Source organism: Nipponia nippon, unplaced genomic scaffold, assembly GCF_047370975.1.
Source record: "Nipponia nippon isolate SJK-2023a ecotype South Korea unplaced genomic scaffold, ASM4737097v1 scaffold_2, whole genome shotgun sequence".
In the NCBI taxonomy this organism is placed as follows: domain Eukaryota; kingdom Metazoa; phylum Chordata; class Aves; order Pelecaniformes; family Threskiornithidae; genus Nipponia; species Nipponia nippon.
The window spans coordinates 23541501-23559818 of NW_028262336.1; the positions used below are offsets into that span (position 1 = coordinate 23541501).

Here is an 18318-nt window from a genome sequence, read left to right on the forward strand (position 1 = left end):
AATCCAAGTTACTTTCTCTTAGCCATATGCAGATAAGCGCACTAAGGAGGAGTGAGCAATATTTTTTGTTCTCAAAGAGGCTGTGACATAATTAATGAAGGAAGCGGAGCTGCTGATGCAAAATGTGCCTTTTTTTCCCAGAGTGTTGTCATATGTTCAGAGCTTTTGGCTGGTACAGGAGCGCTGGCAGCAATGCCTGCATCACCAGGGATGGGTGTCCATCACAGCTTTGAGATGTGGCCAAGATAAGCAAATTGCATCCAGTCTGTCATTAACCCACTTACTCTTGCTAGTTTTCATGCATATCATGTTGTTACTGAAAGCTACCCGAAAGTCTAACAGGGAAAGACAGTTTGCTCTCCGATGCTAAACAAATGTAATCATCAGGACCATCTCTGATGTGCTTGGTTCTGGAGTCTAACCATGAGTGATTGAGGATGGTGGGATATAACTGGTGTGGCTGGAGTTCAGATCCAAAGCTTCCCTTACCATATTGTCAGGAAAAGGTAGATGAACAGTCATCAGTGAGACTGTTGGCTTTAAGTGCACAAAGTGGCAGTCTTTCTCAGGCAAACATGACTTTAGTTAAACATGGAGAAACAAGTATTCTCCTGAATTTCTCGCTCTTCTGAACCCATTTGAACTGTTTGTCCAATTGATTGTATAGCAGTACAGGTTCCGGTTATGTTTTCTGGGGTTTTTTTGTTCGTTTTTTTTTCCCCTTTTTTTTTCCTAGTAAAACTCATTTCACTTCTGTTCTGTGTAGAACCTCAGAATAAAGGATTATGTACAGCAAATCTTACAAAAGCACAGTGACCACTGTTCAGTTTATCCTTTATCCTATCATCAGTCATTTTTTCACTGTTTTTGCATTTGCTCAAACTCTCTTGCTGTTAGACCGCTGAAAACTTTCCTGCTATTAGATCTGAGCAGAGAAACTGTTTTATCTACAGTGACCTGCACCGTTGCATCAGTCCAGTGGTGCAAATCCAGTAACAGGACTGTAGTTTGGACTAGGAAGATAAATCCCATGATAAATCTTTCTGAAATGAGACAGAAGTTCTCAAAAGTCAGAAAGAGCCAGGTGACTAAGGAAATGGTGAGGGTATGACCCTTTCAGCTCAAAATTCCTTGACCCAAATCCCAGTTTTTAAATTAATATAAACTAATTAGCTACATCAAAAGGATGCTAACATAACCAAGAAGAAACTATATTTTATTAGCCACATACACTCTAGGGTTTGCTGATAACTGGGCTGATCTGACAGGGTTCGCAGTTTGTCTGTACCCTTCCTCGTTGATGTTTATTGGTCCATTCCAAAATTCTCAGCATCCTGGTCACTGGCTTCCCCTTTAGTGAAAAATGCAAGGCGCGTTGGCTGATACTCATATACGGAATGATGTTCCATATGCCAGAAACTGCTGTCGCAGGTGAATGGAAGAGAGGTGATAGAACTGTCTTTCCGTGTTATCATAGTCTTTTTCAAGAGTCTCTCGCTGACATCGTGTGACACTTCCCATTATAAGACTTCATTTCCAGAGTCCAGGATTGAAACTATGTTTCTTTAGTCAGTTTCCTTGCAGTCACCAAGTATTTAGTGAAACACTACCAAATGGCCCTTCTGTCATACCGGTTTGCAGAAAGGACGGTATGCTGTCAGTTATTCCCTGACCTCAAAGAGGACCATCCACACGTTCCAGCACTGGAGCTGGTGGTTGTGGTTGGCAGCTATCATGCTTCCTAACAGAGTTTCTGAAGATTTTACACATTCCCAACACCCTGAATAGACATTTACTTATCAAGAAAACCTGTGTTATAACATTATTGAAGCAGTAAAGTGGTAAAGTCAAACAGTACTAGCATAACTTCTGCTGCTTGATGTGACCGTCCTCTGCAAATGAACTGTGGGAATCTTTCCTTACTTGGAAACTTACACTTCTTTTTCACACTGTCCTTGATCCAGACAGTGAGCGGTCGGGCCACCTCTGAGGGTGAATTTGGTTTGTAGTAAGGGAGAGTCTTGTTCAGAAAGAGAAAATAGAAAGTATCTGGTGACTGAGGCCATCTCAGGACAAGAAGAAGGAGTCTCCTGACAAAGTTGATTAAAGCCCTCGAGAATAAAATTCAGTCCTCTGATTTACCACTGAGTTCAAACATCAAAGTGTGAAGTGCATTGCATCAGGTTTTTAGCAATGCATGGTCAGCAACTGCATGTTCCCCATTTTTGTAACCTCAGTTTGTCCCCTAATTTGCAATGTGCTTGGTGTTTATGTCTCCAGCTGAAATCTTTGTGAGCAGTACCTTGAATGTATAAAGCGCTATGTAATGCTGAGTCCTCTGAAAAAGCTGAGCCCGTGTGACCCAAATTAAGTATTCACCTTTCAGCTTGATCTCTTAGCACCAAGGAACTCACCTGGGATAATGCTATTCCTCCAAAAAAATTTGCTGAACTTGAGTTGTGCAGTGTTTGCAACACAGTAAGAGCAATCATGATTAGAGTGTATTGACCATAGCAAAATACTGAAGTTTTTCTATCGTGATTTGAATACTATTCCACAAATGTCTCTCCAGTCCACGTGCTAAGCAACGGAATTAACACAAAATATCATGCTTGAACTTTTTGAATGTCTGTTTGTAGAAGGAATGGAGTCCCCATGGAAGAATACTATGTGACTAAGCAACTAGCAACTGTAGCATATTCCATACTCATTGAAGAAATAAAAGTTCCACAGGCAGGCTAACATTTGACATTTTCTGATATTTATATTAATCACATTACAGTCTTAAACACAGTATGAAAGGAACATTATTATGTGAAATGTAAATGAACTTTGTGTATTCAAGTGCCCTGAAGAACATTTAATGAGAAATACATGCTTTTTTTAACCAGATGGACATATTATAAATCTGAGTATCCTTTAAGGAAATAATGATAGCTGTATATTAGTATTTGAATAAAAAGACACAAAAGTTGATACCAACTATGAAACAGATACCTTTAATCCTCTTTGAATAGCACAGTATACTATGTCTGTTGGTTTTAGTACTATTGTTTATAAGTGTAATCCTGCCACAGAGTCAGGACTCTTTTGGGAAAACAGTGACCTAACGGATTTTAAGAAGCTTTTAGTTTGGTATGATTTTGCTGCTTGCAATTTCTATATAATAGTAACAAATCATTGTTACTAATTTGTCATCAAAAATATGAGAGAGAGAAATCAATTATAATTAAGCATTTTTTTGTTTGTTTCTTTTACAGATTTCTTTTACAATGCATTCTGCTCAGGCCAGTGAATTTTGTTTAACTGACCAGGTAAGCAAATATGCATAATCACATTTTTTTTCTTAAAAAATGTTTTTCAGACATTAGGCAACTAATTCTGAGAGCCTGGTGTTCTTCATTGTTGGAGAAAATTTGCAAAATGTATTACAAATATGTTCAAAATGCTGTTGTAAGTTTCTAATTTAAAAAAATCTGTTGAAATTTCCAGAGTTCTATAATTTTTAATTAGAACAGGGGTTTGTTTTCCAGATGTGCTTAATTTTATTCTTTCTCTCCCTTCTTCTTTTCTCTCATTGTGCGGTATCCTCATGCTTTGCGTTGATATTTGTGTTTTTTCAAAGCCTTACAAGTTGATCTTTTTTTTGCTGGGTGCTATCAGTCTCCCTCTCCCTACCAGGGTATCAGCATTGCAAACAGGATTGTCTGATGAGAACTCCAGGGACGGTGTTTTAACACCACAGGAATGGCACAGCAACACTAAAGTGCCCATTGGGAAGTGGAGATGGCTTTGGAAATTTATAAACACCATTTCTGTAGATCTGAAATTAAGAAAATACAAATTTGAAATGAATGAATTTGCAGTTAATGATCTGGTTTGCTGGGTACCAAAAAATCAAGGAGAAGCACCAATTTACAATCTTACTGTGCATAGGTTGGTAGGCTGGCTTGTGTGCTTTACCTGTGGAATTCCAGTTTGATTAGCTGTTGTTGTATGCCGTAGGTACAGTTTGCATAAAACGCTTCTTTGGCCATCTCTTTAACACTTTTTTGGACATCTCTTTTATTGTTACAGCCTTTAATGAGGGAGTTGGGCAGTATAATTTGCATGCAGTAGAGCTTTAATGTTGCCTATACCCAATTTGATTATTTTTTGATGCTTCTTATAGAGTGATGTGGCACCTTGTTGGGAGAGAAAAGGGCAGGAAAAATGAATGAAAGATACTATTTTGTTTGGAATATTTTGTTCACAGTATACAGATATGGTTTGCCTTAGATTTAAAGTTCCTGTGCTTTTCAATAGACTCATCTTAGCTCTGATTAAAATAACTAAATACAGACAAAATAGTAAAGAAGAATATGGTGTTCCTATGTAAGTCTTTCTCTTGTTTCATGTCGAAATGTTCCATAACTCTAACACTTTATCAGTACTGTTAACCTCATCTTTATTTTAGATGAGGTGGTCTCTAATCATCTTCTCGTCATTCTAACTTCTTATCATCGGGTTTTTCTGTGGTGCTGCCAACACTCAGAAAGCTTTCTTCATCTCAGTTCACCAAGAAGAAATTTCTTCCCTTTGGATCTTCTGCTGAAATTAATTTCAAACCCGCTATTCCCAGTACCTTTATTTCCTTTAAAAAAACAGATGCAGACTTCAGCTACTGCTGTCTTTTGGGTTCTCCTAGTTTGATATTCCTGGATTTTGTTTACAAATTATTTTGCAATCATTCTTGCAAGCAGGGAGGGAAATCTTGGATTAGAAAACACCTAGTGATTTCAAATGTTAATCTTGAGGACTTCTCAAAAGCATTTCATATTAAAAGATTGGTGAAAAGGGACAAATGATCAAGAAACAAAATTTGCATCTTTTTTTTTTTCAAATCTGGGCCTTCTTTTTCTGAATCTTCGACATGTCCAGAGTAGTCATTCCTCCAATGTTCATTACTCAGGCTTAAGAATTTTGTTATGGTATTTTGTTCAAAACATTGCAAGATATAATTATCAACAAGAAATAAATCTGTTAATAATATAATTTTAACAGCTGTAGCAAAAAGACAGCTGTTGACAATCTCTATCTTTCTGTTTCTTATATTAAGGTGTCTCCTGAAGAGCTTGTCATGTCACTTGCTTTTCAGATATAAATTGCAATGAAATTCTAATGCTTAGATTGATTTAGAATAATAATTGGTTTATTCATCAACATGAGAAAGCTGAGAAAAGAAGTCATGGTGGCTCAAATAACAAATTTAATTTCTTTTTTTTAACAGTCTTTGTTTCTTTAAGTGTCATTAATCATTTTTCTGAAATAAAAATCAATATAATTCAGTAAGATTTCTCCAAACCTACCTTTAAGAAAGCAAATAATTTTCTTGTATTAGAAGAACGAAGTCAAATTCATCTGGGTCATTTAAGCTGCATTTTTAGTCAATAAACTATTTCCTCCCACCTCTTCCCTGTACCTTCCATACCCTCTTACTCTGGCACCCCACTCCCAAAGATTGCCTTGTTTATATTTTTGGATAAAATATGTCTGTCAGTAATGACATTTTTTAAGAAAACCAGTCCAAAGGCAGGGATTAGACCCCCAAAAGTTTCATAGTTACAAACTCCTTACTGGCTTAATTTACAGGCTTTTTTTGTCCTTAATGGTGATGACTGTAGCCTTCATGAAGTATGAAAAATGAGCTACAGTAGATACTTCTGCTCCATGGACATAATATGTCTTTGTATATATTCTGCACATTTCCATGAAATAATTGGTTTCTGGCTTATGACCATGTCTGTGATGAGGTAAGGGGTTTGGCTGAATACAGGTGATGATGAGCAGCTCAACATGGAGGACGGTGCTGATCTTTTTTACTGGTAATGAAATGGGAGCTGATTCAGCACCTTTCACATCTCTCTACTGACTTAAAACACGAATCAAAGTATTTTCAAGATTATTCATGTTTTTGATGAGCCCCCTATTCTGTTGGTATTCGCAGGGTAGGATGCTGTGAGCCTGAATGATTGTCTAGTGACTGCGGCGTTGGGTTACTATTGCAATACTGCACAATAATAGAATTTTCTGTAGATATGCTCAACAACAATTCTTCCAATAATTAGCTCTCTGACAAAAAGCTGTATTATAAAGTTTGTGAGCCTACTGATATTCTGAGGCATTGAAAGCCTGCTAAAAGTATGGGTGTATTATTCTCGATGATCTCAGAGGTCCTTTCCAACCTTAACGATTCTATGACTAGTATACAATTTCTGTACAGTACACAGATTGTGGACCAGACATTTTCTATATGGACATAGAAAATGCAACATGAAAATGATAATTTTTAATTCTTTCATTTTAAATCTACATTTCATGCACTTTTGAGCTACTTGTGGCACCTTATATTTTCATTACAAGGAGTGAATTTGCAGTCTATATGAAATACTAGAAGCTCTAAATATCTATTTTGGGGGAAAAAAAAATCTTTAAAGTATATGCCAGAAGAGCTCTGGTAACTGGCATGAAAATTCATTCAGAAGTTTTTTGTACTCCAACGGTGCTTGAGCGTCTTTGAAATGTTCAGAAATTTTAGCAAGTTAGGACTATTCTAGCACATCAAGTTACTGGCAGACACGGAGCACATTATAAGGAACAAGCATTGGGAGCGAAAACTGGATTCGCAGTTTTCACACAGGAAATCTGGTTGCCATTGTTGTGCTTGAACGAAACCATGGGACTCAGCTATTCACTCTCCGCTCAGGTTTCAGATACAGAGAGATCTGTTCACTAACAAACTATAAACCAAAAGGTACAAGCTAGAATAAAATAAATCAATGACTGTCTATTAACTGTGTTTCACTTAAACCTCCTCTGAAACACCTGGTCCTGCCTCTCTCAGAGACCCAATGCGGGACGTACTGGCCTTAGGTTTCATCCCATGTGGCAGTTTCTATATTGTTGTTATTTTGAAGTCTTGTATAGTATAAAGCTGTGTGCTTGTTTCTGTGCACAGGAGTGAGTTTCATACAGAATCAATACAGATAAATCATTTCAGTTTACCCCTGAATAATTAACCACCAGAAGAAAAACAAAAGCAGATTCTCGACTAAGTGTTGGGAATTCCGTACCCAGAATTCCATGTATCTCTGGGTGAGTGCAAAATGTCCTCTAAAAGGCAGCATTGTTATTAAAAGAATGCAATTTCATTCATGTACTAATAGTTTTCACTATTGAAAATAATTTAATTCAGATATATTTCTCATAATGCCCAGCAGTAAATAATTGCTCTTCTGGGCCCTTTGTTTTAATCAACAAAAAAAATACATGAATGTGTACATTTTGAGAGAGGCTTTAAATGAAGCCATTTGTTAGAAGGGTTGTTTCTTTTTCAGCTTGCGTGTGCAAGAATATGAAGGAGTTTAGTACACGTAATTATAAAAAGATTGCTTGTGGATCTCACTGTAAATAACATGGCATTTTGGTTTGCTAAGAGGGTCTTTCTCTTCAGTTTATGTCAGTAATGGAAGCCCCCCGAACTCCCCTTAGCTTTGTCTATAAACTTTCATTTGCAATATTTTTATTTAACTACTCCTAAATTCACTCCTGTTTTCCCTTCTTATGTAGTAATAGCTACTGGTCAGCTATGCTAAATCCTGTGGGTGACTTAGATGGCAAATCTCTCCAGGGTTTTTTCTACTCCGGACTGGTTTTCTTCAGGGTGATAGCACATATATCTGCCTTTTCCCAGCAAGAGGTTATTACCAGAAATTCTCCCTCACTTTAATCACACATTTTTTGCATGCTGGGTCAGTTGCTGCACCCACACAGTTAAAACACAGCTTTAGTAATGGTGGATCAAGCCCTTCCTATGCAGATCTCACCTTGGTAGGGAGAGGAGCTGCCCCTGAAGAATAAAAGCCGTATGTGCCACAGTCATCGAGAGAGCTGATTAGAGAAGAGAAAGCCAGCCTTCATTCAGTAGCGGACTGGGACTGCGGTCCCGGCCAACTGTGTATATTCAAGAAGTCAGGATCCAAAACCCTGTCTCCCTTCAAGTAGCTCTGCCACTAAGCATTCTCTTTGTCTTTCTTAAAGGAAAATAGTATTTTTTGTGATCGTTTGAGATTAAATACAAGCCTTGGAACAATAGGTTCCAATGCGTGTGGAATACACAGCGTCTTTTTTTGTGCTATGTCTGTAGACCTGGGAAAGCCTAACCGTATAGAGCCTCAAGCTAACTAACCAATTAAAGTATTTTTAACACTCTTTGTGCAAACCTCACATACTAAGTTAGCATATACATATATAGGCTCCAGTCTTGGAGCTACATCCAGACAGAGAAAGCCCTTGTTTTCAGACAAGACAGGTTTTGACAGATCTTCATACAAGCACAGGAGGCCACTTGCAGGGTCAGGCTCTCAGCAAACTTGGCAACTCTTTTCTCCTGCCATCCGTCTTGCAAAGTTTGATAATTTTGTTAATGCTTCAGCTGTTGGATGTGAGTATGAAAGAACTCCTCCTTTCACGGTCTCTTTAACTTTGTAGCCTTGGTAGTTACAGAGGACATTTTCAAAGACTTATTCTGAGTTCAGACTCTTGAGTATCTCTAACAGTGTTTATGAAAGCAAGAATATCCAAGACTCAGAAGTAAGAACCAAGTCTTTTTTGCTTCCTTAAATCACATCATTTATGCAATATTCTTACGATCGTTACTACAAGGAGAAGGAAGCCTGAAAAAATAGTTTCATACCTAATTATTCTAAATTTAAACAATTTTAAAGCAAGCATTTAAGATAATTGCCTGTTATGCCTTTGTTCTTCATTCTAAATTTTCTTGTTTTCATAAGGAAATGTCAAATGAAATATAAATTATCAGTCACCTGATGTAGACTATGCGAGTATTTCAGAAGAAACATCTCACCAATTTGATTCTGTAGAGCTTCAAATTTACTTTTAAAAATTGGTGAGACATGTAAGAATAGGATAGTGTATGTAAAATATTTTTTTCTCAAATACCTCCAGACAGCAGTATGTCAGAAGTTACAGGAGCTGTGAACTACAAGCCTCATCTTGGAACAGCAGAGCTATAACTGTTGTGGCTTTGGCATTTTCTCAAAATGAATAACTGGATGAGATACTAACTTGCTTCGTGTTTTACAGTATCTTAAAACCTGTCATATGTCCAAAGGCTTAGTTTTAAGTAGTTTTTCCTGGAACATTTAAAGGAAATTTCATCTAAATATACCAGCAGTATTATTTTGTAGTTTGAACTGATATCTTCAGGAAGTTATTTTTATTACTGCATCTTTTATGTCTGAAGGTATTTGCTTAATTTTCCTCATATATAGCAAAAAGGAACAGCTGTTCTACAATTGTCTTGTGATTTCTCAATAGTTTCATTTTTCTAACCCTCTCTGGGGATAGTTTTTACACACTATTGACAGCTTTGTTTTCTGATCTACTGGAATGCAGCTAAGCAAATAATCAGGAAGAAAATTGTAGAAAGGATGAGGAGGAAAGGTTTGCTAAAAGTGAGTTAAAATATTTTCCAACCTTTTTACAACTGCCCTGCTGGAAACACCAGCAGCTATAATAAATTAAAGAATTACAGAGTTTTGTGTGCCAATTCTGTTTTGACAGTAATATGTTCTAAAGTTTTGTATCCTATTAACTCATGATGGTTTTAAAGCAAAACAAAAAGCATTTTAGCAAGCACATCTTAATTCTTCTTGAATAGAAACTGCACTGTAAAGAAATTATGTTCTAAGGAAGTTACTTATGTTACAAAGTGAAACATATGAAAGCTAGGAAATGGCAGATTTTCAGGTCTAAATCTGTTTCCCATGTATCACTCTGAAGACTGAATGTGGCAGGGACCTGCTAGAAAATGACGGTGCTTGAATGCGTACTCATAGGTATGTCTTTGTTTCCTTGAGACTCAGTGATTGTAATGATTTCTTCATGCTTTTAAGAGTAAACAGAATAGAAACTTCAACTGTTGCAAGGTGGTGTTGCCTTTAATGGTGTCTCATGTAGTACAAGAAAAACATCGTGTATTTGTCAGCCTGGGCTCACAGGATCTGTCATGCAATTCCTGCTTTCCACTGCAGATGGGCATCAAACTGAATTCCAAAATGCCACCATCTAATAGAAGAGACTTTGTTTGCATTGATAATGAGACCAGACACATACAGCTTTGTGGGTTTTTTGGTCTACTATTGAATAAGAAGCATAATCTTTTTAAAACTACAGGCATTATTAGTACAGGCTTAGAGCCAAGCCTATTGGTTAATTTATTAAGTTTCCAAGTAACACTTCGGACCTTCCCTGCCACTAGATTTCCTAATTCGAAACTTTTTGTCAATGTTGTGTTTTTAGACTATAATTGTTTTTATAAGATTTGTCTAAATGAATGCACATGAATTGTAGCCTAGAATGATGATTTCTGTACCTGTGAATAGAACATGAAGAATAAAACACAGTACTTCACAATAAAACAAATATAAAATCTTAATTTATACTTATGAAAATAATGGGACTACTCATATGAATAAGTACCTTCACCGGTAGAATTCGCAAGTGGTGCTCAGGCCTTGTGAAGGATGGCGGGAGAGGAGGGAACTCTTTGATGAAGCACGGTAAACATGTGGATCTTCATGTGCCTCTCCTATCCTTTGCAGCTAAGAGATGCTCATAGAGATCACGACTTTCCTGTTACTACTCACCAAAAAGGCAAGGCTAGTGTTATAATAGGAGCACGTTTTCAAATCTTCAGTGATTTGAAAACAAAATATGTAGCTGCCTCCTTATAAAGAAATTACCAAGCCTCTGCACCATCTAACCAACAAGAAGAAGAAACCAACCTGCCAAAGGCTTTCTTCAAAAAAGTTTTTTTTCAGTCATTTCTTCAGATGGGGGAAAAGAAATCATAGTACTTAAGGGCACAGGTACAATGGTATTAATGGACAGCCTTGGTCAGAGAAATAAAATATTGACTTTCAAATGGTACCAAGATTCAACAAAAACTGTGACTGTAGACTTTGGTAATTCATCTGCTTGCTTAGTTGTCAAGTGCGGAATTCTGGCATTTAAATCCAGGTGTTAAGAACTGAAAATATTCACAAACTAAGATGAACAGAAAGTATGTATCTGTGTGAGACAGGCAGGGGTGGGGAGTGGGAGGGTATGGCCTAACTGTACTTGACACTTCTTTTAAATTACTGTGGCTATTTTTTTTAAATATGAAAAAGCAGAGCTAAAGTTTAAAAGATGCACTGCAAGTGATTATGGGAGTATGAACTAACTTGCTGATAAGATTCCAGGGAGGAAGAAATCTACCGTTCTTGTTTAACAGTGCTAATAAAATGGTGGTTTAGGTGACTTGTGAGCTAAATATCACCACTGTCAAACCCTGAGCACCTAGAATCACTACCTCCTTTCCAAAGTGAGTGACACCATCGTATGCATAAATGTAAGTTTGAAGTGGGAGTGCAAGCAGGACTCAGTATGAGCCATTAAGCCTTTTTTTTACGTACTGCTTAGGGGCAAAACATACTAGTGCTGTATGCTAGAAACAGCAAAAGCAATTCAGAATCTGCCCCACAGGAAGAAATACTTATTAAAAATATGTCTTTCTGGTACAGTTTGAAATGTATAATCTGTTTTAAAAATGTTGAGCACAATATAAATGAAGATTGTGCAAGGTTCTACTAACCAAAAAGCCTAGTCACAGCGTTATGACAGCTTTATGACATCTAACCATCAGAGCAAGTGAAAACAGGGAAGAGATGGCAGGTGGGAAGAATTACTTGATATTCAAGGGAAAATATTAATGGATGTGTCTAAAATGTAACTACCTTTTAATGTGTCATGCTTAGGAATATCTGCATAATATTATCCTTTAAATTGCAGTGTGTACATATTAATTTTCCATTGTCACTCCCAATAAGTCTGGCATCTGTACATTCAATGGGCCCAATCTAGCACGCTTGCATCTCTCTATCACAGACATTGGGAGTCTCAGTTGAGGAAGTGTCTCAGAAGCAAGACAGCCCAGACAGACATGAAGAAACATCGGTTTGTAGAGAAAAACTGAAAGCCCCCAAGCAAATCGTGTCCTAGGAAACTGTGTCCTGCAATGTGAAGGGTTGCTCCAAGGCACCCTCCATCCTTCCCCCCCCCATATATTCTTTCTTAAGTTATTCTTCTTCCTCTGGATAATGCGTGTTATATATGTACTAGAAGTCCATACATAAATACATACATACTAACAGTCCGTGAACAACCTGCAAAAGAGCTGAGAAAGAAAGGCATACAGAACAATTTAGAAATAGGACTGAGGAGTTTAAAAACAAACAAAAACCATCAGTGATGAAGAACTGTGAAGCAAAGCATATGCTCCATATATGTCCTTAGTCCTTGGTGTTATATACTTCCTAGCACATTTTTTGCCTCTTCCATTCTGCACTCCCCACTTTTCCTGAAGAACTACATCATTAGATACATGTGAAATGTTGGCTGTAATTGTTTTCTGTTTTAAAAAGATTGTTGCCATTTCATAATGCCAACATTATGAAAATATCATTAGCGACATCATAGTTAAGTATGTTAACATTTGCAGTTTAAGCAGGATTAATATCCTCTTCAGCACTTGAAATGATTGAATTTTATCTCTAAACTGAACAAAATATATTTTATGGAGCATTGCATTTTCTAATGTTTCTCCGTCCAAATTTGTTTCAAATGTATTGCTCATGATCCTGCTCATTCCTCTAGCAAAAAACAAAAATATCACAAGCTACACTGGAAAAAGCACAATTCTGAATAAAAGCAATTAAAATTATTCTTTTACAAACAATTATAAAATACTTATATAAGATTATTGCATTTATGTAAAAAATAAATAGAAATATACATGTAGGATATAGATAAAAGATTATTTCTTATGATAAAACTTTATCATCTGGTCTCTTGATTCAGCAAAATACAAATGTTTTTTATTATACATCTGCTGAGGTTTCCGTGTTTGTACTCCAGTTAGGAAGTAGGACTCTTTAGGGACTGATATCAGGAGAAGTTAAAAATTGATAGAAAACTTGTCAATTGAGGACATTTGACATTTTGAAGAGACAACAATGAAAAGAATTAATACAGTGTTTAGATTAGATTATATTCCAACAGAAAAAGGTAAACTGAAGTAAGAAGGAGCAAGTGGACAGGTCTAATCCAAATAAAACATCTTGGTGATGAGAAATGATGAAATACAGATAACATGGATTATAGAGTAATTTTTTTTTCACACACAACGTTTTAGCAGTAACATGAAGATTAATTACATCTTATCTTAAAATAAATAGTAGGTATCTGTGTGGTTAAGTGGTTGAATGGCAATTAAATATTCCTAAAAGTTGTACAATATTACCAGTATAATAGACTTGATTATACAGAGTAAAAGAATTTGTGTTAACCATGCTGTCATTTAAATAGCACATCATAGATGTACTCCTGGGAACTAAGTTCCGTCAAAGCACAGAAATCCAAATTCAGAGCTAAGATAAAAATGAACAATGAAAATACTTTATTCCATATAGGTTATTATAATGCTCTTATCATCATAATATCTGATTACTTTCTGGTGGTGCATTAAACTATGGGATTAGCATCTGTTGCTTAGCACTCTGCTATTTCATGATGATTCCTGTAGACCTGGGGGAAGGAGAAAGAGGAAAACTGTGAAAACTTGCTTAAACGTTAACAAATTCTGCATGTGGAAATGTTACATGAAAGAGGAAGAAAGAGCAGTAATGATGAAAATGATGTCCAATTATTAGGTGAAAGAGAACACATTTACACGTCTTGGCTGACACTGCAAAGACTTTTGGAAGTTAAGGCTAGTAAGGGGTTGCCATTTGATCCATGAAGATTGGTATCTATTTCAAGAGTAGTTCAGAAATGTCTGACAGGTATAACAACCTATTAAAAAGGCCAGAATTTTTGACTATTGGATTTTAATCAACCCAAGATTTAATTTGGAAAGGAACAAAGTTTCCAAAATATAGTATCTTTATAGCTCTTCTGTGAGATTATTCTGAGGGCAGAAGGAGTTTTAGAGAACCCTCCCTTTGATAAATGCTGCCGTGACCAACAAGGATTGCTGGTACCTGGGTAGCCTGCAACCTTGTGTTCTCATTAAGCGATGCTGGGGAGATACCTAGAAAGCCTGCATTCAGAATATAATCAAAGTGAGTATTAAAGGGAGAATAGGCAAATGCAATTAAGCTAAAAAATAAAACTGTGTTCAGTACATGGAAAAAGCAAGAAGCTGAAAATATATAAACAGTCAGGGGCTGAGAGGCCTCTAAAAAGAATCAAACACAAGCTAGAAGACTATGGAGTAAAAAAATATCAAATACAATTGAAGCGACTCTTTCTATCAAATATAAAAGGAATTTTATGATATTTCAAAAACCTCTGCAATTCTGATGTGTTTTTGTGTCAGTTTCTGCAGAAAAGTCCAAGAAAATTCTGTCTTTAAAGTAACTGTTTAAATGAACAAGAGTTTCTGAAGAAAATCTTAAAAAATATATATATTTGAAATATCTGTGCACAGTATGTGTTAAAGAAATGCCCAACTAATTAAATGGATAATTCTTCATCGATATCAGACTTAAAAATTTCTTATCATTTAATTTTAATCCATATCTAACTACTTACAATTCCATTATCTGCAAAAAATGGGTCTGAAGCATGTTGAGAACAGGATCTCCTTGCATTGTTTTCATTTTGTGTCACAGGTTATTTTGTAAATGTTGCAACTGTCTTTCTCATGGCCATTACACAGTTCTATCAAATAGCAAATAAATGTTTCATTTTGCAACTTTTTCTTTAACTGGAAAGAGCACAGCATTTAAAATCCCATTGTTTATCCTACTAAATACTTTAATTCAGAAAACAATGCAGGGCTTGAATTTGGACCCAGGTATCATATAAAAATTGTGCTGGATTTTTACCTGAATCAGTTTATGACAAATAGTCTTGTTTTCACAAATCCTGGAAAGGCAAAGCTACATATTTTCCTAGTTGTAATAGGCATTATTTACTGCTTTGGGTGACATGAGATATTTAAGAGTTCAAATAAGCAATTTGTAACTTTTAGGGGAAAAATATGGATGGTCCAGCTTGACTCAGATGATAGGTGGATGAGGTATTCACATCCAGACATATTGCCAACAGGCAGATGCCTCTGTTGTTAAGCATCGTATGTGAATAGTACCTCCAGGGACTCACAGTATGACCTTATCTAAAACTTGTATGGTTGCTGCCTAAACATTTTTGCAAACTTTATGATTTACATTGTGCAACTTGGCAGAGCAGAATTGGCTTTCTTGAAGAGCAGAGCTCTTAATTTGCAGCAACTTATCAATTATCCTTCCTCTCCAGAAGTGAGTATTTTGTTGGTAGTGGTTTCTTATAGTACTGTGGGGATGATACCACAAGCAGAAAAAAGGGGATTATTTATCAGCTAAATAACTCTGATTTTTTTATAACACCCACAGATCCATACTAGTTTCTCCTATGACCTCTGCTCCAGAACCTAATTCCAACGAGGGCTTCATGAGAGAGAGAAAGGGTGTGAGAGAGGTGAAGCATTTACTCTGTCATACACTATACTCAAGAGAGTTTCACTGCCAAGCAATATTTTCACAAGGGTTCTGTGACTACATGTGTGTCTGGGAGTACACACACGCTATAGTATCTACAGAGTAGCTCAGGATGGGCCATACACCTGTAGAACAGGAGTTACTCTTGGTAAGTAACTCCCTAATATCAAAAGTAAATAGGAGGCTTGGTCATGTCACATTAACTCAAAAAGTACTGACTTTTTGGCAGAAGTTGCCAAAATAAAGAAATTAAATAGTTTATTATAAATGAGTTTGAGATGCGTACTTTTTCTCCAACCCCAAAAAAAAGTTTTCAGAATGAAAATCACAAAAGGCGGTTTGAATTAAATAGTGCTGTGGTAGAAAGTCGTTTGGCAAAAATGTTATTTCCTATGATAAATCTGGTTTATAAATACTTAGTGAGTAGGATTTACGTTATGACTGACAATGTATAAAAATACTGTATTCATTTTCTTTTTCATTATTAGGTACATCTAGTATGTTGCCACAGCTTTTGAGAGCAAAGCAGTGCTTATGCTTATTTATTTAGGTTATTGAGGCATCCCAGGCTCTTCATTAGGCATAGAGACATCCATGTATGTCCTGAACAAGAAAGATTGCTGATACCATTGAAGACAGATGAAAGTGGACAAACGGGGAGGAAATTCAGGGGAACAAGTAGGCACTAGTCATGGTGAAAGCAACTTTTTGCCAGGAAGGTAAGGAGGTAATTTATTAGGAGGTCCCCCACATATATATAGGAGGGGCCACTTGGCTATTTATTTGAAACTGCTACAAGTTGTCAGTAGATACCAGCATAAGATAATGATCTGAGGTGGACGATGACATATTGATGGATGTTTTGGTTCATCTTAATGTTATATGTTACTGTTTAGATCATCACAAAAGACCTCAATAAAATACGGGAGTTTTACTGCACTAGTTTTTTATGTTTACATAATTAAAACCAGCATCTGCTATAGGTGGCTTTGTTTTCAAGGCTCCCATGCTCAACAAAGTTCTGCATGCTTGCTTATATTGTTGTGGACGGTTCCCCTAATTTCAGTGAGAAGGCTAATTGTAGTAAGGATGAATATAAGTGTAAGAGTTTGCATGATAAAGGCCTAGAGTCGTTATACAGATCCATTCCTCTCCCAGAGCATGTAAATAAAAGGTTTATCACTGGACATACTGCATTAAGGACATGGTTACTGCATGCTTTGTGCACAACATTACATTCTGTCGAGTGTATATTGTTCAAATTCATATAGGAAATTGGCATTCCTTGTGAAAGTTTATTTCTCTTAAATTCACACTCCCACGGCTGTTATTAATCCTTTGAGGACACACCTAGATTCTGTTTGCAGAACTTAACTGCATTTTAACTAAGGGGACTGTTTTCTACATGTTGCGTTCTGCTTCAGTCCTGCTCGATAAAAGCTATCCAGAAATGCATTCCCGAAATCTGGTTGCTTGGTTTCATGCTCTGCAAGCATTGGTTACCATAGTGTTTTAGAAAAATACTTTTTCAAGAAGCAGATACGTAATCAAATCTAGTCCACTGGAGTTGTGCTGAATGAACCATCTGTTAACAAATTGAAAGTAGCGTATTTGTAGATTAAATGATTAGTAATCTTTAATTCCCTGTTAGAGCTGGAGAAATATAAAAAAGAGGGCATGAGAGTATCTTCAGAGACATCCCTTTACGTACCCTGAAGCTGCCTACCCTTTGAATGTATCTCATTACGAATGTCTTGCAACAGTGTTATAAACTGACCCTCTTCAAAAACCAAGTCTTTCTGGAAAGCAAACCAGTTCCCTCCAGGTAGACTGTGCACATTTCTGTAGATACTCTACCTCTGAGCTGCTGCAACAATTAATGCCTCCTAGTTGTTAAGCCAGGATGTGCCCAGTACTGATCAAAAAGCATTATATTCATATTGGATCACTCTTGTTCAAAGGTTGCTTTACACATTGTTGTTGTAATAAAAAAAGGCAAATTCTTGTCTTTGATCCCAAAGAACTAGGTGTTATAAAAATTTAAAGTAAAATCCCTTTAATGTCCTTAAGTCCATACAGCCTATGTAAACATTTACTAGTAGTTCAGAATTCCAGGAAGATGTTGGAACAGGACTGAAGTACTCTTGTCACAATTTGAAATAAGAAATAAAGGCCTTCTGCTTATTACTAGGAAAGATAAAAACACCTTCTAGGTACACGACCCTTGTTGGTCCTCTGAAATCTCCTTTGTGTTGTTCAGGCATTCAATATTGAGAATTTCAAACCAGGAACTAACAGACTATGCTATCTGCTTTTGTTTAATGGTTCAGCATATTTCAGGTTCTCCAATAATCATTCTGTGCTTATTTGTAATACATCACCCTTTGTCCAAGTCTGCAGCTTTGGCTGTCAAGTGTGAACTAGAACCATCTCTTAAGCTCAAGTGTGTTTTCAGCTACACTATGGTAATATTGGCTGTGGTGCAGCTCCTGTCTCCCTATCAAGCAAACAATTTGATGTTAACATGAAATTCACAGTGTTATATATTCACTGGGGCAGCAGATATATGTAATATCATGAAATTCAATGAGCTGTTAAGTCATGAATCATATGAATTCATGTATTGTTACTAAATCTGTGCATTGCTGAATTCATTTATTGAATAGGTACACAT

General features: G+C 36.4%; 1 long non-coding RNA gene across 1 annotated transcript in view; it reads left to right on the forward strand.

Annotated features, from left to right (window-relative positions):
* LOC148055692 (uncharacterized) overlaps positions 1-18318 on the forward strand; it is a 175342-nt gene that overhangs the window by 108766 nt on the left and 48258 nt on the right. The window contains exon 5 of the long non-coding RNA XR_015704633.1: positions 3261-3314. This is a non-coding gene — a long non-coding RNA (uncharacterized LOC148055692). The remainder of the gene's footprint in view (positions 1-3260; positions 3315-18318) is intronic.